Source organism: Bactrocera neohumeralis, chromosome 5 (assembly GCF_024586455.1).
Source record: "Bactrocera neohumeralis isolate Rockhampton chromosome 5, APGP_CSIRO_Bneo_wtdbg2-racon-allhic-juicebox.fasta_v2, whole genome shotgun sequence".
In the NCBI taxonomy this organism is placed as follows: domain Eukaryota; kingdom Metazoa; phylum Arthropoda; class Insecta; order Diptera; family Tephritidae; genus Bactrocera; species Bactrocera neohumeralis.
This window is the reverse complement of record NC_065922.1, coordinates 74014717-74037539: the sequence shown is the minus strand read 5'-3', so window position 1 is coordinate 74037539 and position 22823 is coordinate 74014717. Positions and strand designations below refer to the sequence as shown.

Genomic DNA, 22823 nt, shown 5'->3' with positions numbered 1-22823 from the left:
GGTTTTTAAATTTTCGAAAATCCAAAATTTTCGCTCAACATTGTAGTACTAATATTTAAAAAATGGACGAAAATTTTTCGGTATTCGGGATTTTTAAATACCGATTTCCTACTTAAAAATTGAAAGAGTTGAAATGAAAATATGTTTCGTCTTTAAAAGCATTTTAATTATAATTTTGCAAACATTTGAATTTAAAAATATACTTGTTTAATAAATCCCGAAAATTTTCGGGATCCCGATTTTCTGTTCTGAGAATCCAGAAACTGCGTAATTGGTGCTTGAAATTATTCTCATATTATTTAAAACTTTTTGAAAATATTCGGTATTCTCGGTTTTAAAATCGGTATTCATGCTAAAAAATTAAAATAATTGAAATGAAAATCTGCAACTTCTTGCACTATTTTATTAAGATATTTTTTCAAGGATTATTTTAAATCCTTTTGTTGGGGTTTTACAATAATTTTATAACAAGCAGAAAAAAAACATTATCAATAAATCTCGAAACCTTTCCGGATCCCGATTTTTTTCGGAATTCGGGATTTTATGTTAATCTTTACGTTTATGTTTATGTTTTTTTTATTTTTTGCAGTATATAAAAACCTTTTCAATATCAATTTCCATGCAACTTTTTGTGCCAACTCGTTTTTCAGGCATACTTTGTGGCGCTTGCTGCTTAAATTCCATATCGATTTTCTGGTGCTTACTTTTTTCACATTTCTTCACTTTTCTTTTCAATTTTTACGTTCTTTCGTGCCACACTTTACTTAATTTGAACATTTCGAAAACTTTCAACATTTAACAGACGTAAACTTTAATGCGCTATGCCAAATATTTTCATCAATGTGGCATAAATTCACATCTCTGCAGCAAATATGCGCGCACACGCACACATATGCGCACATGCATGTATGTGTGCACTGCATATAAACAAACAGAAAACTCAACTAAAGTGAACTTTGGGAGCGACGAAAATTATTTTTATGAGCTCGACTGCGACGCAAAACTTGCAATGCCCGAAGAGATATCGCTCACATGCACAGTTATGTTGGCATGTGTGTACGTGTATTTTGTGGCGCTCAGCAATTCAGACATAATAGTATTTGTCAATTTGGTCTTAGATATTATTTCTTATGTGTAGTTTATACCACTCGCACCACTTCTGCCGAGGCATTACTGCTGCGGTGGAAACAAATGTGGCGCGGTTTGGAGTGGGGTTTGTAGTGAGTAATTGCCTGTAAGAGGGTTATCGTTGAATCCACAAATCCAGCAAATATGAGCTGTCAACGCATGGCCTAGCCTGAACTGATTGGACCAGCCGGTCAGACGCAGCGGCTTTGCGAGCAGCTAACGACCTCATGAGGGCAGTTTGTGTGTGCCCGTGCGTATGCGCAATTTTAATGTACTTCTGTAAGTTCTTGCATATGACTGTATGTGTGTGCGTTCGCATTAAATGCGTGGTCTTTGGCTTGTAAAGTAGAGAATAATAGCGCGTTTAGGTGTTGGTAGTGTTGTTAGTTGTTGGAAAAATAGTTTCGTACACTCAAGCAGTGCCGTTGCCAGGACGTCGCCCGTATAAGCTGGCTTATAAAGTAAGGTACATTGCTCTATGCAAAGTTATTCATACCATATTTGTGTTATCGTGTGGGAAACTATTTTTGAACAAAATGTGGTGAGTTTAAAATGGGTATTTTTTATCTAGTACAACAAATACTTTGATGATAACGTTTGTGTTGCACGTCGCAAAAAATTAATATATGAAATTTAATGTTTATGCTCTTGCAACATGTTGCTACAGAGTAGAATGGCTTTGTTCACCTAACGCTTGTTTGTATCACCTACAGCTAATTGAGGAGGATATCGAGTTATGCATATATTTAGATATTTTGGTGAAACGATTTCAACATTTTTGATTGAAAGATTATTGACTCGGCTAAATGTAAGCAATGGTTGTGAACTTGGGTCACTGACCTCGAAAAAATATAAACAAAAGGTTCACTGACCCCAAAATGACCTCATAAAATGTAAACAATGGTTTTTGTCTTGGCTAAATGTAAAGGTTATGGAATTGGAAAAATGTAAACGAAGGGGCCAATGACCTAATAAAATGTAAAGAAATTGGTCATTGACGTCGAAGCAATGTACTTAATGCGGTCATTTACCCCATAAAATGTAAAACAAGGTTCATTGACCCCAAAATGTAAATACTGGTTGTTATCCTTGCTAAATGTAAACATAAGCTGTTGACTTGACTGAAAGTAAACAAATTATGTGGACTTGGATAAATGTAAAAGTCTTTAACCCCATAAAATGTAAAAGAAGTTGCACAGGTTCGTTTTTCCCCAGAAATTGGCTCATTACCGCCGTAATCGGGCCGCTATAAAATATAGCACACAAAGTAATCTGTTAAAATCAAGCCTTTTTATATGCCTTTAATTTGACAAGATATCTTCAGGATTATTTTTGAAAGCTCCGCTACAAACTACGAATTTATACTTCGGATCGGACCAATACATATATCAATATCAATATAATGTATTTTTATACTCTTATACATATAACATACGTATGAAGGGTATTAGAGCTTCGGTCCAGCTTAATAATATTCTAATTATATTAATTCTAAATAATCCTCCTCGAACAACCACTCGAAAATGAAAGAAGAATCATCAGTCGCCGATCTGCCCAAACACTAGCTGCGTCTGAAAGTCAAAACTCTATTTTCTTGCCCCTTAGGGCCTTATTTCCCTTCTCTCCTATCGCCCCTAGTGGTTATGGAACATCCTCCGTGGCATCGGTGGGGTGCATCCTAAGAACCTCACTTTCAAAATCATAATAAATGGCCCCTTTGCGTCGGTGAGAGGACCGATGGACTCCTTTTTCCGGAAAACTAGCACATACCCATTTGATTCGTTATGGAGGCTTCGGAAGGAAAGGCGAACGCGAGCAGTGAAAGATCCACCTTGGCCAAAGCCTCTAGTCTAACTCCCTACCAAATCTCTTCAGTCCTGGCTACCACTTCCTTATACAAGGCATATCTGACTATTTTGTATATACTATGGTGCCAAGCCACACTTTCACACCTAGGAGACGGCCTTGGTTGAGACCCAGTAGAGCTCGCTGATCCGCCGTTAAGCACCTTGGCCTACTCAAGTGTACTGATATTCTGCTCAGATTCCTGAACTGTCAACGTGCCACTGCAGTCAGCTACTATCTTGACTCCTATACGGTAGGCCAACTTCACCTTCCTTGCTTTCGTCGCCTGCTTACTACTGGGGCTTTTAACTTGTCTGTGTTCCCCGAGCCCAGCATGAACCTAACAGAGGTTCTTCTGCTAGTGCTGGCGACTACGCCTTAACCCTACCTTCGTATGCATCTGGCACTCCTCTGTTTTAGTGGGTAACCGCGCTTTCAAAAGAAAATTTCTTTAGCTGCCTTTCGAGGACGATGATTCTGCCGCTCCAAGCAGCTACAAACCAATTCTGTTTCAGTTTTGTAGTTCTTACTATTCATATTGATTGAGTCTCACTCAGAGCCGATATCTAACTTCCGGAAGGTAGTCGCCTTTAATGCTGACAAGGTTATCATTTTTATAGGGCAATGCGTTCAGGGCCGACCAGAGCAAAGTAGGTGTCTTCTCAAACAATAACTGCCACATCAACTTAATAATGACGATAATTTTTTAAGAAAATCTTCAGAATTTTTTAAAAGCGCCGAAAATTTATTTTTTGCAAAAGCAGAAAATAACACAAATTTTAAAAGATACTACAATTTTTTTTATAAAAACTTCATAGTTTAGTTGGGAAAAAAATGTTTTTGGCATCTCTTTTGGTACAACCTTCATATCGGCGCCACTGTTTCCCCAACACCACGTAATAAATTCGTGATTTCCATAAGCTTTCCATAGGATTTTCTAATATTGATGTGCTTTTTATGGCGTTTTAGGCGCCTCACAAAGGAAATCAGATAATCACTCACAAAAAATAGGCAAATGACTGACAATGTAGCAAAAAAACGCTTAGCTTACAAGTCGAATCAGGCGAAATTTGCAAGTTGTAACTATTTCCGCTTAGTCAGCCCCAAACTCCACCGGAAGTGTACAACCGGAAGCAATGCAATTGTCGGCATTTGAAGCATCGTTAGGCTTAAGTGCCAATTGAAGCATCAAATGGGCCATTGAGGATTCTATAATATGCACAAAAAGCTTATGAATAAATTAGTAGCACAAAAGAAATGTGGGGAAGTGGAAAAAATGATTCAAATAGAAAATTAGGCAAGCAAATACTTTGTAGGCGCATTGGAGTGAAAATTTAAGTGTAGCAAATTTCAAGGGAATTTCAAGGAAATGCGCAAATTGTTGCTCGCTGACAGTGTGGAATTTCCGAATGTATGCCAAAAGCCGCTAAAATGCTTAAATTACGCAAATGTCAAAGGAAAAATGTAATAAAAATGCTCGAAATTTATTTTCCAATAAAAGCGTGACAGCGCTGAAGGCAATATTTCTTGTATGGCCACTAATGGTAAACGTTAGTTAGAGCCAATATACTCACAAGCATTAATACGTGCTCTCCATATGCTTGCTATCATACGCACATCCCTTTCCAACTTCATTTATTGCTCTACTCCTACCCTGCTTCATCCTACTTCCCTTTTCTTTCGCTGAATATGTGCCTCCTCCTTAGCAACCACTAGCAATTATTCTTTTTTTGTTGTTATAAACATTTCATTGGAATTCCGTGCACTTATTGTTTTTATTGTTGTAGTAATTTCGTAAACTAGTTAACGGTAATTTATATGTCTACTATCATTGGAAGCATATTGGTTTGGTTGAAGGAATTTGTGTTGCGACTATTAAAGCCGCTTACTTGCTTAGTATTTACAGTTAACAGTTTACCGTTATATGTGGCAAGTGGGCGTAAATTTCTGCTGACCATGCCCATTTCATTTCTCAATAATATAAATTCAAGAAAATGCACCGCTATCCTGAAACCAAAGTGATAGCTTAAAAGTTTTGCTCAAATCAACAAAAAATATAATTAACCGTTATATGGCTGTTGGGCGCTGTTCTTAGCTGACCATGCCCATTTTGTGAGACGTTAATTATGTAACCAAAACAGCTGTTAACACTTATTTTGGACCTTAAAATGTCTTTTTTTTTTACCTTAAAATGTCTTGAATTCTTAAATGTGCGTGGTGTACTGCAATTCTCAACCAATTCAAAATAATAATTGAGAGATTCTGAGTGTACGTTCAATTATTTTTAGCATACGTGGCAATTTTCTAGATTTTATAGTCAAACAAATACAAATACTCAACCAAAGCTTCATAAATTGAGTTAAGCAACCGAAAACGACGTGCTGCTCACAAAAAACGTAGCCCACTTTTAGGAAATTTACGGCTGCCTATTATTTATATGCTTATACAATCACAACGCATGCAAACGTACGTGTTTACTTATGCTCATCTGCGCGCCATAATTGGATCAAAACCCAAGCAGATCATGGCGTTACCGCATAAAATAATTGGCATACTTTCAGGCGTTAATTAAGTGCATACACTTGACTACGCGCCAACGTCAACGCAATGTCTGTATGTAAATATTTTATGTTTTACTTTCATTTTAGAACGTGTGCATGTATTAACGCGCTTTTGTGCGCGGCGCCTAAAAGCGCTGCTGCTGAAAAGTAGAGCAAACACAAAATGCATGTGTTGCGTAAATTAAAGACTTTACAAAATAAAAAGTGAGCTAATTTGTGTTTGCACTTAACTTCCGCTATGGCAATAAAGTTCTCGTTGTAGCTTTGGCTGCTTCAATTGGCATGCTTTAAGGTTTGCAATGCCTAGAGGTAGGCAATGAAATTGTGAAAGTTTTAAATTTTAGTGATATAAAAATAACGTAGAATGTTTTCAAGTCTATTTATTGATTATTATCGATATGTGCGATATATAAAGGCACTTAACGTGAGATTTTTCAAAGCTTGAAGAAATTTTCAATGCTCATAGAGTATAATATGAGTTGTCTCCATACCTTATTTTTACACAAATACTCGTGAATCCTATTTTTTTAATTATTTTCACAGTATTTTCGTAATTTTGAGCTAAATGTATTATTTTGTTAAAAATTTGAAACTAGTCCTAAACTAGTTACAAAAAGTTTGAAAGTGTAACTAGTGAAAGTATGTGTGGTCATTGCTAGTAATTAAAAAACTATGCTTTTTCTGCTATAACTAGCATGTTTTATAATTCGCAGTGCCTAAAGGTAGGCAATGAAATTGCAAAAATCATAAAATTTAGCAATTTAAGAGCGGCTCAGAAGGTTTTTATGTGCATTTATTGATTTCTTTTAAAGCGTACTTTCTATAAAGACTTAATTTACAAAATATTTTTGTGTTTATTTCTGAACTAAGGCTTAATTTACAAATCTAGGTGAAATTTTCAATACTAACTAAGCTTCTTATAAAATAACTCTACGCCTATCAACTTTACTCAAGTACCCATAGAACCTTTTTTTAAATTATTTACGGGGTGTGTCATTTCAATTTTAGCAAAATTCTTTATTTTGTAAAAAAAATGTGAGTAGTCTAAAACTAGTCACAAAAAGATTGTAAGCGTAACTAATGTAAATATATGTCTTTATCGATAACTGTTCAAAAATTATGAGAAAAGTTTAAACTAGTCCGGAACTAGTTAAAAAAAATGTAAAGTGTAACTAGTATGAATTATGTTGTCATTGATAGTATTTAAAAAAAAAATATGCACAACTCCTTATTGATAACGATTCAAAAATGATACGCAAAATTTTAACTAGTCCTGAACTAGTTACAAAAAAATGTAAAGTGTAACTAGTGTGAATAACTGTTGTCTTTGATAGTATTTAAAAAAAATATGCATATCTGCGCTGAACCAACCAACCCACTTCATTTGAGCATTTTCTAATGACCTACCCTATGGGATATTAAATTAATTCTTATATGTACATATGTATGTATGTATGTGCCCACACTTATTTTCTTACCCAAATACAATATAAGTATTAATACCGACAATGTATTGCTAAGCACGCTTAATAAATATAAATTTGTTATGTGCAAACGCATGCTGCATACTTAAAGACGCGGAAGCAAGGCAGCTTTTAACATTGCGCAATATTTCTTAATTTTTTAAAGGTCATACGTATGTATGTATTGTATGAATGTGTGAGTGTATGTGAGTTATGAAAATTATTATCATGCAAAGTTAAAACCAAATTTTATGTAGAAATTCGCCACTGAATAACGAACAGACAACACAATTTCAAGCCTAGTACTGTATAGATTAGCACAACATAACTGTATAACAAATTTTATTGCCAAGCAGCTTCCCTACACAACCAACTTGCCGACACACATTAGACTTTGCCATTTTGACTTTAATTTCTGCTATGCAAACAACATTGTGTGCGTGCTTCACATTCAATTGTGGCCTACATTTAGGCGCACCGAAGCGTGCAGTGCTCACTTCATATTTTTTGGGTTATTTATGCGTATACACAGATAGTCAAGCACACTGCTAGATCGGCAGCAGTAAATACTTTCTCTGGCATGCAAAAGGTTTGGCAAATTGCTTGTGCATAAAAATAAATATATAATTATAGCAAACATGAATCGAAAGCATATATAACAAATATATATATTAAAGCATATACATCATATATATGTTTATTTGCATGTATATGTGTCTTGACTTGGCCGAAAAAGCTTGAACTCTGTATAGGAAGTGACAGCTGTCACCGCAACCCGAGTCAAAGACTGCCGACTACCCTTTTGTCTGTTCGTTTACTTGTTTGTTTAACCGTTATGGCTGCACGTTGATTATGCGAACGTGTTCTCTTTGCTTTTCGCTATATAAATGTTGCATATACTAGAAAATATAATGTTAGAATTGTAGTCAAAGGTCAACGAGCAACAGCCCTAACAACAGCCATGCCAATAATGGAGAAGAGTAGCAGCAGTAATAAACATAAAAATTAAGATCTACATAAAATGAAGTACTGTTGTTGTACTTGTAGTATATATGTACGTTTTCAGTGGTCTATATTTATTTGAAAATTTGCTTTCTAAAAGCATAGAGTACTTAAATGCACTTGGCACTCGTCGGTATATACTAAAATTAGTGCATTTTCTTTTATATTGCCTATAGTTGGGCGCAGTCAGTGATGAAAATCCATGCCTAATGACTGCTTCTGCATTTTTCTAGGCTTAAGTGCAGAGAAGAAGTGAATTCAGACATCATTGGCTAATATATGTAAGCCATAAGCAGAGTTTGGAAGACATTTGCTGACGATTCTACAAAAGTGGAAGTCACAGCTGCTTCCTAAAATACAATAAGCAGTGTTTTAAAAGCATTGCTGATGATTATACAAAACTGGAAGTCAGATTTGTTTCCTTATAAACACAATATATATTAAAATCAGTATATTTTCTTTTTTATTGCCTACATTTGGGCGCATGCAGTAACAAAAAATCATACCTTATGCCCGGAAGTACATTTTTATGGGCTTCAGTGCATAGGAAAAGCGAATTCAGACATCGCTGGCTACTTTACGTAAACTATAAGTAGAGTTTGGAAGCCACAAATAAGGATTCTACGAACCTCTAAGTCTCTTTAGGAACCTTAGCTTGCATTTAGGCGCATAATAGTTACTTACAAGTCTAAAAGTGAATGTACAAATAGTGCTGTCCAACACTGTGAAGCACAATATCAATTGGATATTTAACAACTAGTTTCATAACTAGTCTCAAATTTCGTCAAAAAAGTACAGTTGTTTAGATAACATTAGTTTTTAATCGAAATTCCAGCTCTTTATTTGAAAACACAGTTTTAGATGTCACAAAGCAAACTCTTCTTTTGGTAAAAATCAACCCGTTTTGATTCATGCAATCTTTAGTCCATGCTGAGTGCGGAAGAAAGTCCTTAACTAACGGTATTTTATTAAAAATTCTGAATTTTTGAAACTTGAAAACCCTGTTGACGTGGTAAAAGTTTTTATCTACCTTATTCGCTGACCAAATGGAATAACTGCTCTTTTCGTCTTCATCTATCCAAGCTTAGTATGGAAGAAAGTACTCATCTAACGGTATTTTGTATACAGTTTTTTAGTTTTCGTTAACTTGCTATTTGACCAGCAGCCAGTCTTTGTCCAACTAAATAGCTGTCGAATATCTTCGAACTCGAAAGACATGTTCTTTTCACCTTAATTTAGTCGGAGATCCAGAGAAGTCGAGAGAAAATATACTTACCGGAGCTCGATGAAACTTGGTATTCAAATTTTTTCTTGATGGAACAGATCTGCTTTTGTTGTAAACAAAACCCATAAAGTCTTACATGCCATCCGCGATCCGCAATTTCCATTCAAGACCAAGTCCATTTTTTATAGAGATTTGGTTCTATCCGTAGATTGATGACTCTTTGATTTCGCTTATTCCTTTAAGTTCCATCTTCAGTGATTACCCTCTTCGGCTGTGATCTTCCCGTAGATTGTGGGATTTTTCCTTTAGCTTACTCCATGAAATTCCATCTTCAGTGTTTCTTCTTTTCGGTTGTGATTTTCTCGTAGATGAAGGGATGGAATTCCATCTTTAGTCTTTCTTCTTTTCATCGGTTTTTTGTTTTTCATTTCTCGTACTGTTAGCAGCAACATTTTATTTTCTCATCTCGTGAGCTCACTGGCGAAATCCGTGCCTCATCGCATAATAAAATTACCAATTACTCATTATACATTCGTGTGCATTACTATGCCTTTGTGCCTCACTCACATTATTCATCAAGCTGTCATGCACTTCATCATCTCATCTATTATGCCTTTTTATGCCTCGTTTATTGAGTTTTCTTTTTTTCTTACTACTTGTCTTCTTTTTCTGCGCTTATTGCGCGTTTGCAAATGCAAGCATTTTTTAACGCTTATCCCGCATTCAATTTTCGAACACTCGCTTCCTTGCTTTGCATAATTTTTTTTTCTTCTTCTACTTCTTATTCTTCTGCAAACGCAATTTGAAATAATTTTTATTCCGTCTTAATTTCCTAACAACTGTGTTCAGCATGGCCCATTTGATCCCGTACTCGCTTAGCCAGCTAATGTAATTAACTTACTTGCTAAAAGCTCATGCTTATTATTCCCCATTGCTTTTGTCCTGCTCTCGTAATTCCTTAAAGGATTTTAATTAAGTGTTTAAGCGGTTCGTTTTATATGACGGCGGCGGAAGATGGCGACTTGTTACAGGCAGGCTGGCATTTAGTCGCATTAACCGTAATGAATTACTTAATGAAGTGGTCAATGTAGTCAAGCCCTAATTATTAGGGACGCACTTTTTGGACTTGAAATTACTGAAAATATATTGTAGACACATTTAACGATAAGTTGAGTGCAAAATGCATGAAAAATATTACATAACTTTCATCATAATCCCGAAATTTCGAGACTCCCTGAATATAATTTCGGGATCCCGGTTTTTAAATTTATATCTAAAAGCAAAATAGTTATCATATTTAATGCATTTAGCGAATCCCGAAATTTCGGTACTAAATATTCTTAAAAGTACAAAGATAATGCATTAGAAGTATCAATTATGCTTAACTTTAGTAGTCCCGAAATTTTTAGATACACTAAGTATAATTTTGGAACATACAAGTATAAGTGGGGAACGCAGTGAAAATATTAATTTTATAAAATGTTAGCAATACCGAAATTTCGGGATTTGCTAAGTTCAATTTAGGAATCCCGAATTTTTTAATTAATTTCAAAAAGCAATGTATTTACTTATCCATTTCATTTCGCGAATCCCAAAATTTTATAAAATTCTAGTAGTCCCGAAATTTCGGGATTCGCTAAGTTAAATTTCGGGGTCCCGTTTTTTTTAATTCATATCAAAAAGCAAATTACTTACATATCCGTTTCATTTCATGAGTACCGAAATTTCGGGATTTCGAGAATTAGTCACTCACAGTCACAGATGCGCCACCTTAGACACAGACTCATCGCAGATAGATTTGTGCAAATTAAGAAAGACCGTGGTGTGAAATTTAAGTAGTTTCTGTAACGAACCTGGTTGAAAGTACCTGACTACTCTACACAACGTTTACCTTCCGTGAGAGTATAATACAAGAGCGTATGAACAACCATATAATAACGTCAGTTGGCATATTCTCTGAGTTTACTTTAAATTTCCATAAATACTTTAAACCAGAATTAGCAACAAATACTCCCTCATTGAGTAACAATCCCGTATTAACTGCAAATCAATTGGAAAGCATGAAAAATCTTCAAGAATTTAAACGAAAATTGTTTTGCCAGCAAAGCATGTTCACATATCAACACTTCCACACACTTGCTCATAAATAATGCATGCACATAAATCGCACTTAGGACCTGAGCTGGTGTTAACTTGGCTCACATGCAGGAGTCAAGAAGCAAATAACTTTTGTGCGGAGCATATTGCCCTCGTAATGTCAGAGACTGCTTAGAAATCAGCTATATATAGCGTAAAGCGATAGCGATACACTCTCCTTCTCTCTCCAGCTCCTTCTACAAATAAGTTTTTCTCTTTCGTTCAATCCCCTTCTCTACTTTTCTATCTCTTCTTTACAAGCCACTTATGTTAGCATTGCTTTAATGTGAAAGACAAAAAATCCTGTCAACTCCGCAAGCACTGCTCAATTTACCATTGCTTTGAGTTATTTAATATCGCAATTGTTCGAAGGGTCTTGCATTAGGTACGGAAGACACATGTGCGCTTATGCGCGAGTATAAATGTGTAGATTTGACCTGCTATCTTTGTAAGCTGGTGAAAGAAAGTAGAAAAATATTTTTACAAAATAAATAAGAGTGAAACTTTTTTCATTGCAACTGCACTACAAGTATATTTCATCCAGACTTTGCCCCTAAATGTACAATTTTAAAAATTTAAGTTTTTTACACAATTTAAGACATCAACTTCCAACAAAAATCGCCTGCTCAGGTATCAGCTTCAACTTATTTGCTACTTTTATCACCAATTTTTGCATAATACACGCCTAATTTGAATAAAGTCTGCGTTTGGCGTACGTGAGCAGCTGTGAAAATGAGCTGACAAAAGCGCGACATACTTTCAGGCTGAGAAATTTTGCTTTGTTACATAATTTCGTATATGCTTTGAGTCGTACTTTTATAGTAGCTTTACGCAATAAAAGAAAACAAATCAGCAACAGCTGAAATACAATGATGTAAAGTGAGTCATAAACGGTGAATAGAGCAGCCTAAAGGTATGCTACTGTTATGGAAAATTTGCTAAAACTTTAATATCAGGCTGTTTAATTTTACAAATCTTTAAAAATAAAAAAATCTGGACAAATAAGTGAAATAAGTATGAAATTTATACTACGAACCTAAAAGTATGCAACATAAATTATCAAAACCAAAAAGTATAATTTTTGAAATGATATGCTAAGAATGCTACGCTTAAAAGAGCACGGTATTCGCTGATTAAATAGCTCAAGTCAAGAAAATAGAGATATCACTAATTAAGAAGCCCTAAAAGTATGCAACCAATATTGTCAATATTACTTACAGCGATAAACCAAAAATGCTTCGGTTAAATAGCTTGGTATTCGCTTTTGAAACAGCACAATATATAATATCATGGAAAAAATATTACTCCATATGAAGCCCAAAAGTATGCAAACAATATTGACTAAATCATGAAATTTTTAAAAGCGCTAAACTAAAGCAGCTGCTACTAAAATGTCATAATAATGCCTAAAATTATGCTTATCGCCTAAGAACATGCAACACGCAATCACAACAGCCTAAAAGTGTGCTAAGCAGAATCACCATACCAATTGGCATTTAAGGTTTATAAAACTATTAATATAAAAATCAAATTAAATTACTATACATCACAAATTGCCAACATTTTCAATTTATCGCCTGAAAGTATGCAACGCAGAATCAACACAGCCAAAATAGTTTGTTTAAAACTTAGTTTCTTGTCGACATTTCCGCTGCCGCTCACTTTGCACAGCCAGTTCATGAAAGTTTCGACGACTTGTTAAATCAATAGGTGCATTTCATTTACTGGCATGCCCTACTTTTAGGCGCCAACTTTACTTGAACTACTTTTCGCACGTAATAACTAACTTCTGCAAACGTTTAAATGCACGCGTTTGTTGCAATGTTTGTATGCATCAACTAGTAAGCGTTTCACACCTCATACTCTTACGGTGCGCAGCGCTTTCATACGTTTACCTAAGTGACGACTTAACAACTTAGGCACTTACTTATTTTGTTGCTTAATAAAAATGCGCTATAATGCATTTACAAGCGCTTTAAAGTGCTCACAGTGCGACGTGTACACGTTTCACTCAGCCGTACAAGTTAATCCTTTGCCTTTTCAAGTGATCCTTTGCTTTTTTGTTGACATTAAAACATAGTATTATCCTGCTAGCAATAAAAGTTGACGCTATAAAATTTGCATTTTTTTGAACTTTCATGTTGCCATTGCATATTTTGAGGAGTTGAGTTGTTGGTGGTTGATTTTATTGTGGAAATAGGACCAAGTGGCAAGGATTACGAAAGAAGAGAGCATGAATAATGCAAAATTGTGAAAAATAATATGAAGTTTGTTTTTAATTATATTTTTTTTTATTAAAATTTAAAACTTGAAACGTACAACCACTTACCACTTACAAATCAGAACCAACCACTTATAACTAAAATTTTAAAACTAGAAATTTACAACTTACAACCAACTTCTTACCACTTACACCTTAATACTCAAAATTTTTAATTTACAACTTACAACTTACAACTTGCAACTTACCACTTGCAATTTACAACTTAAAACTTACAACTTATAACTGAAATTTCAAAATTTACAACTTGCCACTTACAATTTACAACTTAAAACTTACAACCTTCAACTGAAATCTCAAAACTTAAAATTTACAACAACTTACAACTTACCACTTACAAATTAAAATTTACAACTTACACTTTACAACTTACAATTAAAAACTGAAATCTCAAAACATAAAATTTACAACTTCTAACTTGCAACTTACCACTCACAACTTACAACGTACAATTTGCATCTTACCACTTACAACTTACTGAAATGTCAAAATTTACAAATTTCAAATGTACAACTTACAACATGCAACTCACCATTACAACTTACAACCTAAAATTTACAACTTAAAACTGAAACCTTAAAACTTAAAATTTACAACTTACAATTTACCACATAAACCTTAAAATTTTATATTTCAAACAAAATTACATTAATTTTATACATATGTACATACATACCTCCATTATACAATGCAAATATATATCGTTTGTTTATTAATATATGTGTAACACTCTGAGCTGTCAATTCAGTTTAAATAATACGGTAGGTTGTATTTTTACATACATATGTTAATATGCTTATTTGGCCGTCAGTGGTAAATCAGCAAACTCTTTTTTTCATTATTTGATTTTCTTTCCTTTATAATTGCTTTTATTTCAACAGCATTTTCTCATTTTAACATCACGCTGCACTATTATCATTAAAATTTCGCTTCGAAAAGTTTTTATTTTATCTTTAACACAGCTTTACGCCGATGGCGACTAATGAGCTTTTGCATAACAAGTGAGGAAATGATGGGGGAATAAAAGAAGAAAATTTAATGTGTTAAAATCTGATAATGAAATAATATTAAATTATAAAATAAATGAGAGATAATGGAATTAAGTAATATTTGAAAAATTAAGAAAAAAATTTAATTAATAATTTATAAAAAAGTTATTAGAAACTGGTTATGGTAAAGTGGCTTGTTATGATAAGCATACAAATATTTCATAAAACTGAGGAAAAAGAAAAAATTAAAAAAATATTAAAATGAATATTTAATTTTGGTTTTATAAAAATCTTAAAAATTCATTTTGAAAAAAAAAAAACAAATATTTTTTTATATTAAAAAGCTAGTGAAAATTAATGCATATCACTTTTTACATTATTTTTTTGAAAAAAATTCTTTTTCAAGAAAAAATTTTGAAACAGTTTGAGATAAATATATTTTTGAATAAGAATTTATTATTTTTTTTAATATTCTGAGAATCGCTTTTTCCAAAGTCAGCTTTTTTTAGTTTCTTTTTTAATTTTGTTTAAAAAAAAACAATTAAAAAATTATTACTGTATTGAAAAAAATTATAGTAAAAACAAGTTTGGAAAAATTAATACGTATTATTTTTTTAACATTTTTAATTTTTTTGTTTTTACTAAAATTTTTTTTAAAAAACATTTTCAAAATATTAAAAACGGAAAAGAAATTTTTAATATTTTGAAAAAATTTGAAAAGCATTGTTTTAAACGAAAATTTTTAAAATAGTTTGAAAAAAGTTTTTTTTTATGATCAAAAATATTTTTTTTTTTAATTTTAAAAAGTTTTCAAAACAATTTTTTTAATGGTTTGAAATTTTTTTCTACAAAACCTGTTTTTAATTTTTTTGAAAGTAAACGAAACAAAGGAAAATATTTTGAAAAAAATTTTAAAGCACTATTTTGAACGAAAATTCTTAAAATATGTATGTAGTTTGAAAAAAAAATGTTTAACTTTCAAAACTTTTTTTTAATTAATGCAAAATATTCAAAAACAATTTTTTAATTTTTACAAATTTTCGAAATTCATTATTTTAAGCGAAAATTTTTAAAATAGTTTGAAAATCTTTTTTTTAATTTTCAAAAATATTTTTTTTTTATTTTAAAAAGTTTTCAACACAATTTTTTTTCCTCAAAACTAGTTTTTAATTTTTTTTGTTATATTTTGAAAGTAAAAGAAACAAAGGAAAATATTTTTTTTTTAATTTTATAAGATTTTCAAAAACAATTTTTTTAATTTTAATAAATTTTCAAAAAAACAAATTTTTTAATCTTTAAAAATTTTCAAAATTTTAGTAAATATTTTTTTGATATTTCGAATTTTTTTTCTTAAAATCTGATTTTTTATAATTTATTTCATTTATTTAAAAGTAAAGTTTTCGAAGCACTAGTAATTTTCACCAAAGAAAATAATTTTTTTTCCAATTTTTCTGGCGCATAAAAGTATACTAAAACACTTTCAAGAGCATAATTAAACCACACGTAGTCCCCACTATGAGCGCTCAGTTATAATCGCTTCATTGTAACATTAAAGCCGACTATTGTACTAACAAAATATGCATGCATGAATATATTATATGTATGTGTGATGTGCTGGCATTACGCAACTGCGTATGCATTTATAAGTAGCTATGCGTATGCGCAAAAAAATTTTAATTGTTGCAACATGGCAGCCGTCGCAAATGCCACAAATACCCCAGCCAATGTCATATGGGGAAGCGGATAATGCGTCGCAGCTAACACACACATGCATGCAGCTTAGTAGATTTAATTGTTGTGTTAGCTGTTGGTATTGTTTGTGTTGTTGTTTTTGTTTTTACAGCATTCTTGTCAATGCCATGGTGGCTGTAATTGCGCTCGTGGTGGCATAGAACTACAAACAAATGATTTTCTGCATAAATAAATACATATGTATGTATTCGTATATACATATGTACATACATAAGTGAATATGCTAGCAAAAATATGTTGTTAGAACACCCTGTGCGCAAATATTGTCTAAAATTCTCGGGGAGCTGTACTCTTTAGTCGAGGTCTTAAGTTTTTTGTGTGCTGGTTTAGCTAATTCAGCGCTTCCGAAAGGCTTTTGAGGCTTCTGAAGCTTGCCGTTGAAGTCTAAGTACATAATTACTGTTCAGAGTCTCAGATTAAGCCCCTTGTTAGACGAAACTCTCTAGAAAAAAGTCGGGAGCATGAAATGTTCAATGTAGAAACAACTTTCTAGGTACTAACTAAGCAGTCTAATGCTCTACAGAGCACATTAGTGAAGTCTAACGCTCCATAACTGTTATACAGATAGTTTAGGAGAAAACAATTTTTATCGGAAAATTCAGAAATATAAAAAAATGCTAAGTTTTAGACAGTTTTATCTCTTAATCCGTAAAAACAAGTCTCTTCGCAGCAAACTTCTTTTCTCTTTTCCAAAAAACCTCGAGCTAAGCGACATATGTACATAGTTCACCAAACTACCGAAGAACCTCAAGAAAACTGCACTTGTACTAGTCAGTTCGTAGCTTTACTAATAATTATTACGAAAGTCTGCGCAACTCTCTTAACTGTTCAGTTCACGCACTAGCTCAACGATTTTGCCTTCCTACAGGTCCGTTTACTCTCGAATAAGTGCGTCGCCCTGTCCTCTATACAGTGTTATAATTATCCTTATGTCGCAACCCAGCTTAGTCTCGGTGTGCGATTATCTCACTTGGAGGAATATAGACATACAGTAGGAAAGAAGAAGAGAATTGCTGTTTGTAAACAAAAAGCATGAAAACAAATGTCGAAGGGATAACCAGGAGACTGTAAGGCATAGTGCAGCGACAGCTTGTTGTTCCAGTTGTCCTTCTATTGTCTTTGGTTATGGTGTTTTGTTTACATTTCTGTACCGCCTCCTCTTTCCACTGCTCTGCTAACTCGTCTCTAGCTAATCAGCTGCTTACAAATTCCACGAGCACTACCACAAAACTACCGCCCACCAACAACACTTAATCACCATGCACTCTAAGCAAAGTCCTCAGCATCTGTGGCTGCCGTCAGTCAGTTATGTTTTCATATTTTCTGCCTCGGTCGGCAGTTTGCTGCAGCAATCGAGCTGCCTTACAAGGTTGTAGCATAGCTGTAGGCGTACATAGTTCCATATAGCTAGCTAGGCTTAAGCCTTTCGAACTTTTGCGCCAGAAAGTTGATTAGCACTGAGTACACAAAAACACGTCTGTGCTTATTCTTCAATGACCACTAGAAGTTTACTTTCACTTGTTGTGTAGTGTTGCCTACAGTTAAGCGCGTCAACGACAGCAGACATTGTCATTTCGGCTTCTAGGTTGCGGCTAATTTTGTGGCCACTGTAAAAATGTCTCTTTGTGAAATACTATGAGTGCGCATTCCACAGGGTCAAGGTTTGTATGAAATGTGTATGTTTACACGCCTTAAGATGACAGATTTGTTTCAGGCTGATTAGTTGAATAAGTCCAAGGCTACATATTTGTCTTTGAGTTGACTTTTTGAATTTAATGTCAAGTAGTATACCCCGTTTAAGCTCAAGGATTCACTCTTTCCAAGTTTAGCAGTTTGTCCATAACCCCAAAGTTGGGAAATCTGAAGGATGAGGATTGTTTAATGTACATGTATTGATAAATTGATTGAACACCGTCCTTTGGAGTCTAAGGTTGATGTCAGATTGGAAGCGGGAAGCGATACGAAGACTGAAGCGATAATAGTTCAAGCGAAAACGAAAGCTATAGAATGTCAGTTTGAAAGCGGCAAACGAGGAAGGAAAGTTATCGGAAAGTTTTAATTTTTGATGTTATGTATTTGATGCTATTTGTGCTGCTTACAGTAACTTATAATATTCATCTAGGCCAAAAAAATGAATTTAAATCACGAACATTTTCCCGCGATTATTTTACAACTTTCGACATGAATTAACACAGCAACAGTGCATCGATGAAATTAAATCAATTTTTGACGATAAAGCTCCATCAAGGAACAGTGATTATCGAAGGTATAGTGAATTTAGTCGAGGTCGTGGATCACTTAATGCTGTGCACTTTTTAACATTTGCATTTAAAAATATTAGCTTCTGGCCATTATTTTATTATTTTTTACCCTTTATTTTGTTGCAATTGTTGCCCCCAGATGTTGACGCATGCCAACACTCAATTTCTCGTAGTATTTCTGGATATTTTGACCCACTAAGTCCATAAGGCAGTTTTTAGGTACTCTTTTGATGAAATTCGATGTTTTCGAATACGGTCCAATATGTTGAATAGTTCCAGATATGTTGAATAGGATTAATGTCTGGTGATTGTGGGGCATATGGACTTATTTTCAATTCCATAGCAACCTTTCACGTACAAGATACGATTCCTCTTGATAAATCATAATTTCTATGTACGCGCTATGGAGATGAGCACCACCGACCGGGATCAACTATTTAAGAAAACTAATACGAAATCAACGCGTAGGCCATACAAAAGTATTCCCAATAACAGTTCCTAATAATGCCGTATTCTCTAGTAAACATGTACATATGTACTTATATTTATAAATGAATAACGGCTTCTTTTCGTAATAAAAACAAACTGCTTATCTACAATAACACCACCATATCACCGCGCTACATCGCATAGAGCAACAACAAAATGCACACAAAGCAGGCACTCAGTAGCTGACTGATGACAGCAAAGCAGCAACAACCACTTTTATTTATATATAGCAACTCTGTGTATGTAGATATGTTTGCGTACGAACAACCATGCGTGATTACTTTCGTTTGGCTGTTCATTTTCGTTCATTGCGCGGTGCTACGCCGTTACGTTGTGTAGTTCTCAAACGCTTTGTATGTTCAGCAGCTTAAGTAGTTAGTTGTTAGCAGCGTTAAGCATACTTACCTGGCGTAGAGGTTACCGTGATCATGAAGGCGGTTCCTCCGGAGCGAGGCTTGGCCATTGCACTTCGGCTGAGTTGACCTTCGCGATTATTCCTAATGCGAATAACTCGTGCGTGTAATTTTTGGTAGCCGGGAATGGCGTTCGCGCCGTCCCGACATTATAAATAAATTCAAAGTTCTAAGTAAGTGATAGACATTACATGGTTAATTAAATATTGGTCAAACTCAGGAGAATATAGGCGCGTATTAAATCGAATTGTTACTTAGTGATTTGTTATATATTAGTAGTTTGAAATAAATTAATAATGCAGCAAGCATGTAGGTCTAGCAGAGAACGAGGACAAAACGAAATATCTCCAATCACTAAACGAGAGTAGTCGCACTCGCGACTAGGCACACCCACGTCTCACTATTGACAGTCGGAAAGACCAGGTGGAGAAGGACCTGGCTTCCAGTTGGCGCCATCTTGCGAAAAGAAGAAACGACTATAATCGCGTAAGCGGTGTCTACGCCAGTAAGAAGAAGAAATTTTAAAATAAATAACTGAACCTTGTGAGCGCAGGTAATCAGTTGGGGATGAAAATTGATCGGTAAATACTTTTTCCCCAAAGTTTATTCCATTTCAACAATCTGCGGTTAAAAAAGGGTGACAAAGTGTTGAGATAGTTTTATTTTTATGAATGCTCTGGTGGTAGTGAAGGTGGTGACTTCCCCTAAAAAATGTAAATACTCTACTTTAGCAATTTTTCAGTCCACCTGGGGGGGAAAATCTCATATTCTACGTGGTCAGATAAAATTTGCATCAAGTTAAGGGGATATTTTGAAGCTTATTGCATACAAATTGGACACTAAAATGTGTGTAGTGCATAAATATGCATGGAATATAGACGTGGTATGTGTTATTATTTGCATGAAGGAGAAAATACTTATTCTTACACAATCTTTGTGCGAAATTTTATATATATTACTTTCATATATTTTCTGGTTTTGGTAAATATTTGCACATATTTATGTCTCAATGCCATTTTTCTGTTTTTTTCCAGATGCTTACATGAAAATATGTTGGAGATTCATCATGTGACAACACAACTGTTGAGGTATGTAAAAGATAATTTCATAAAATATCCGAAATTAATTTTATATATAAAAAGTTTTTTTTACTAATGCTAAAATTTAAAATTTTTCGTATAAAAAAATATATTAAAAAAAAAATAAAAAAAAAAATCTATAATTAATATTGGGTCTCGAACCCACGTAAATTAAAATTTTAAGCATTTACTTAAGCACAGTCAGCTATCAATGCTGCATAGAACTGTACACTAACCAAAGTACAGTTTAGCTAGAGTTTTATTTATAACTGCAATAGCTTGGAGGGTAGAACCATTTTCTGCAGTTCGGTAGGTCCAAGGTTCGAAACTTGACCAACTCCAATTTTATATTTAGTATTAAAAAATAATTTTTTTTTATGTTATAAATAAATTGGTGTACAAAAACATTTTTTTTTACCAAGAAAATTGTTTTATCTAGAAAAAAACTATAAATCTATATTTATTTAATGAAAAAATATTTTTTCATCCCAGAATTCTTAAAAATTTTCTGCGATTATTTAAAAATTTAGTGCGTCAACTACGCACTTTTTAGTTTCAGCTGATTTCAGCGAACAATTTGTTTTCCCTACCTATCCAAGTTTAAACTAACATTTTATAAGAAAAGCTGTAAACATATATGCAAAGGTTTTCATATTTTTACCATTCGTCGACTTACTTACCACTTCAATTAAATTAAAGAACCCTTATCTAACGATACAAAATTAAAGAAATCTTATGCAGCTTGCAAAAGATGTAAACTGTCCCTAAACCGAACCTACAATGACTCAAGAAAGTCACGTGCTTTGCTTTTATACGCACCTTCTTAGGAATCGGCAGTGAAGTAAAAGTATTTGGAAGCGAGAAAATTCTTACCGCGCATAGGCAGTCCAACCACCCTTGGTTTGAGGTGAAAATCCACACGGAAAACTGGTTCTAAGCATTGTACGAGAAAATTAGTGCATATAAATTAGTGATGCGAGTCCCGAAATTTCGGGATTTTATATATATGCTTTGGGATTTCTAATGAATTTGTGGTTCCCATAAAAATTTATGTCATTTTAAATACCAAACCTGTTGAAAATATTTTTTGTGGAACTGTTTTGAAGTTGAAAAATTTATTAAAATATAATTCTAAACTTTATAAATTTGTTATTTCGATCTTAAACATCATTTTCCAGAATTGTTTTTTAGTTTTGAATCCCAAAATATAAATTCTACGTAACATTATGTACAATATGTATTTGTGTACTCTTGACATCGGAATGAGAGGCATTCACAATAAATTTCCATCAATATCAGTAGTTTCGTGAGTTTTTTTGTGAATTAAGCTCTCTAAAGGTTTGCTTTGATAAACTATACACAAAATCTTCGTGAATTATATTACATTTGTTGATAACTGAAACGAAATATTTTATAATTTATAGCATATAGCTGAATAACGGGGCTCAGAAGTCTTCCAATGCCGATTCCCGAAATAGACGAAACACATTATTTTAATATTTTTATGCAAATATTATGAAAACTGAGCAAGAAAGCTGCAATTTTCGTTAAAATAATGAATCCCGAAGTGCACTAACTACGCTGTATTTGTCCTTATATTTGGTTTGTAGAAATATTTTTTATAAAAAATTTATTTTTTGTCTCATACATGGAAAAAAATTAATCCCGAATTTGCTCCCGAAATGCATTAACTACACTGTATTTGTCCTTATATTAGGTTTGTAGAATTATTTCTTGTAAAAAATGTACAAAAATTATTAATCCCGATTTTAGTCCCGAAATCCCGAAAAGTTTAACTCAGCAAAATTGACAACATATTCATGCAATCATCGTGTGTATTTCAAATTGTAGGTATGTACATACGTACAGAGAATGATTCATACTAGTATAATGCTTACAGTTAATGACGAATACGTGAGTACAGTTGAGCAAATATTGAGTTGTACTAAAATATTACTATAAGCTGACAGAAAAATTATATTTGAGTGCATGTTCAGGTATGCTAAGGCTTCGCTTCATGTTCAATAAGACGTAAAAAGTTCTTCGAGAGTGAATGCTTCGGTTCTTTGCTCCAGGTAGGTCCAGTTTTCTTAACATTTTTTTAATTCAAAAATGGAAAATTTTCTCAAAATCGATATTTACACAACATACATACATACATACATATATCGAAAAATACTATGCAATTAAAGATACTTT

General features: G+C 33.5%; 1 non-coding gene across 1 annotated transcript; it reads left to right on the top strand.

Moving 5' to 3' along the window:
• The first annotated feature begins 19529 nt into the window (after nucleotides 1-19529).
• On the top strand, nucleotides 19530-19693 carry LOC126760830 (U1 spliceosomal RNA). Its single transcript, XR_007667258.1, has one exon. It is a non-coding gene; the product is annotated as a U1 spliceosomal RNA (small nuclear RNA).
• The last annotated feature ends 3130 nt before the right edge of the window (nucleotides 19694-22823 follow it).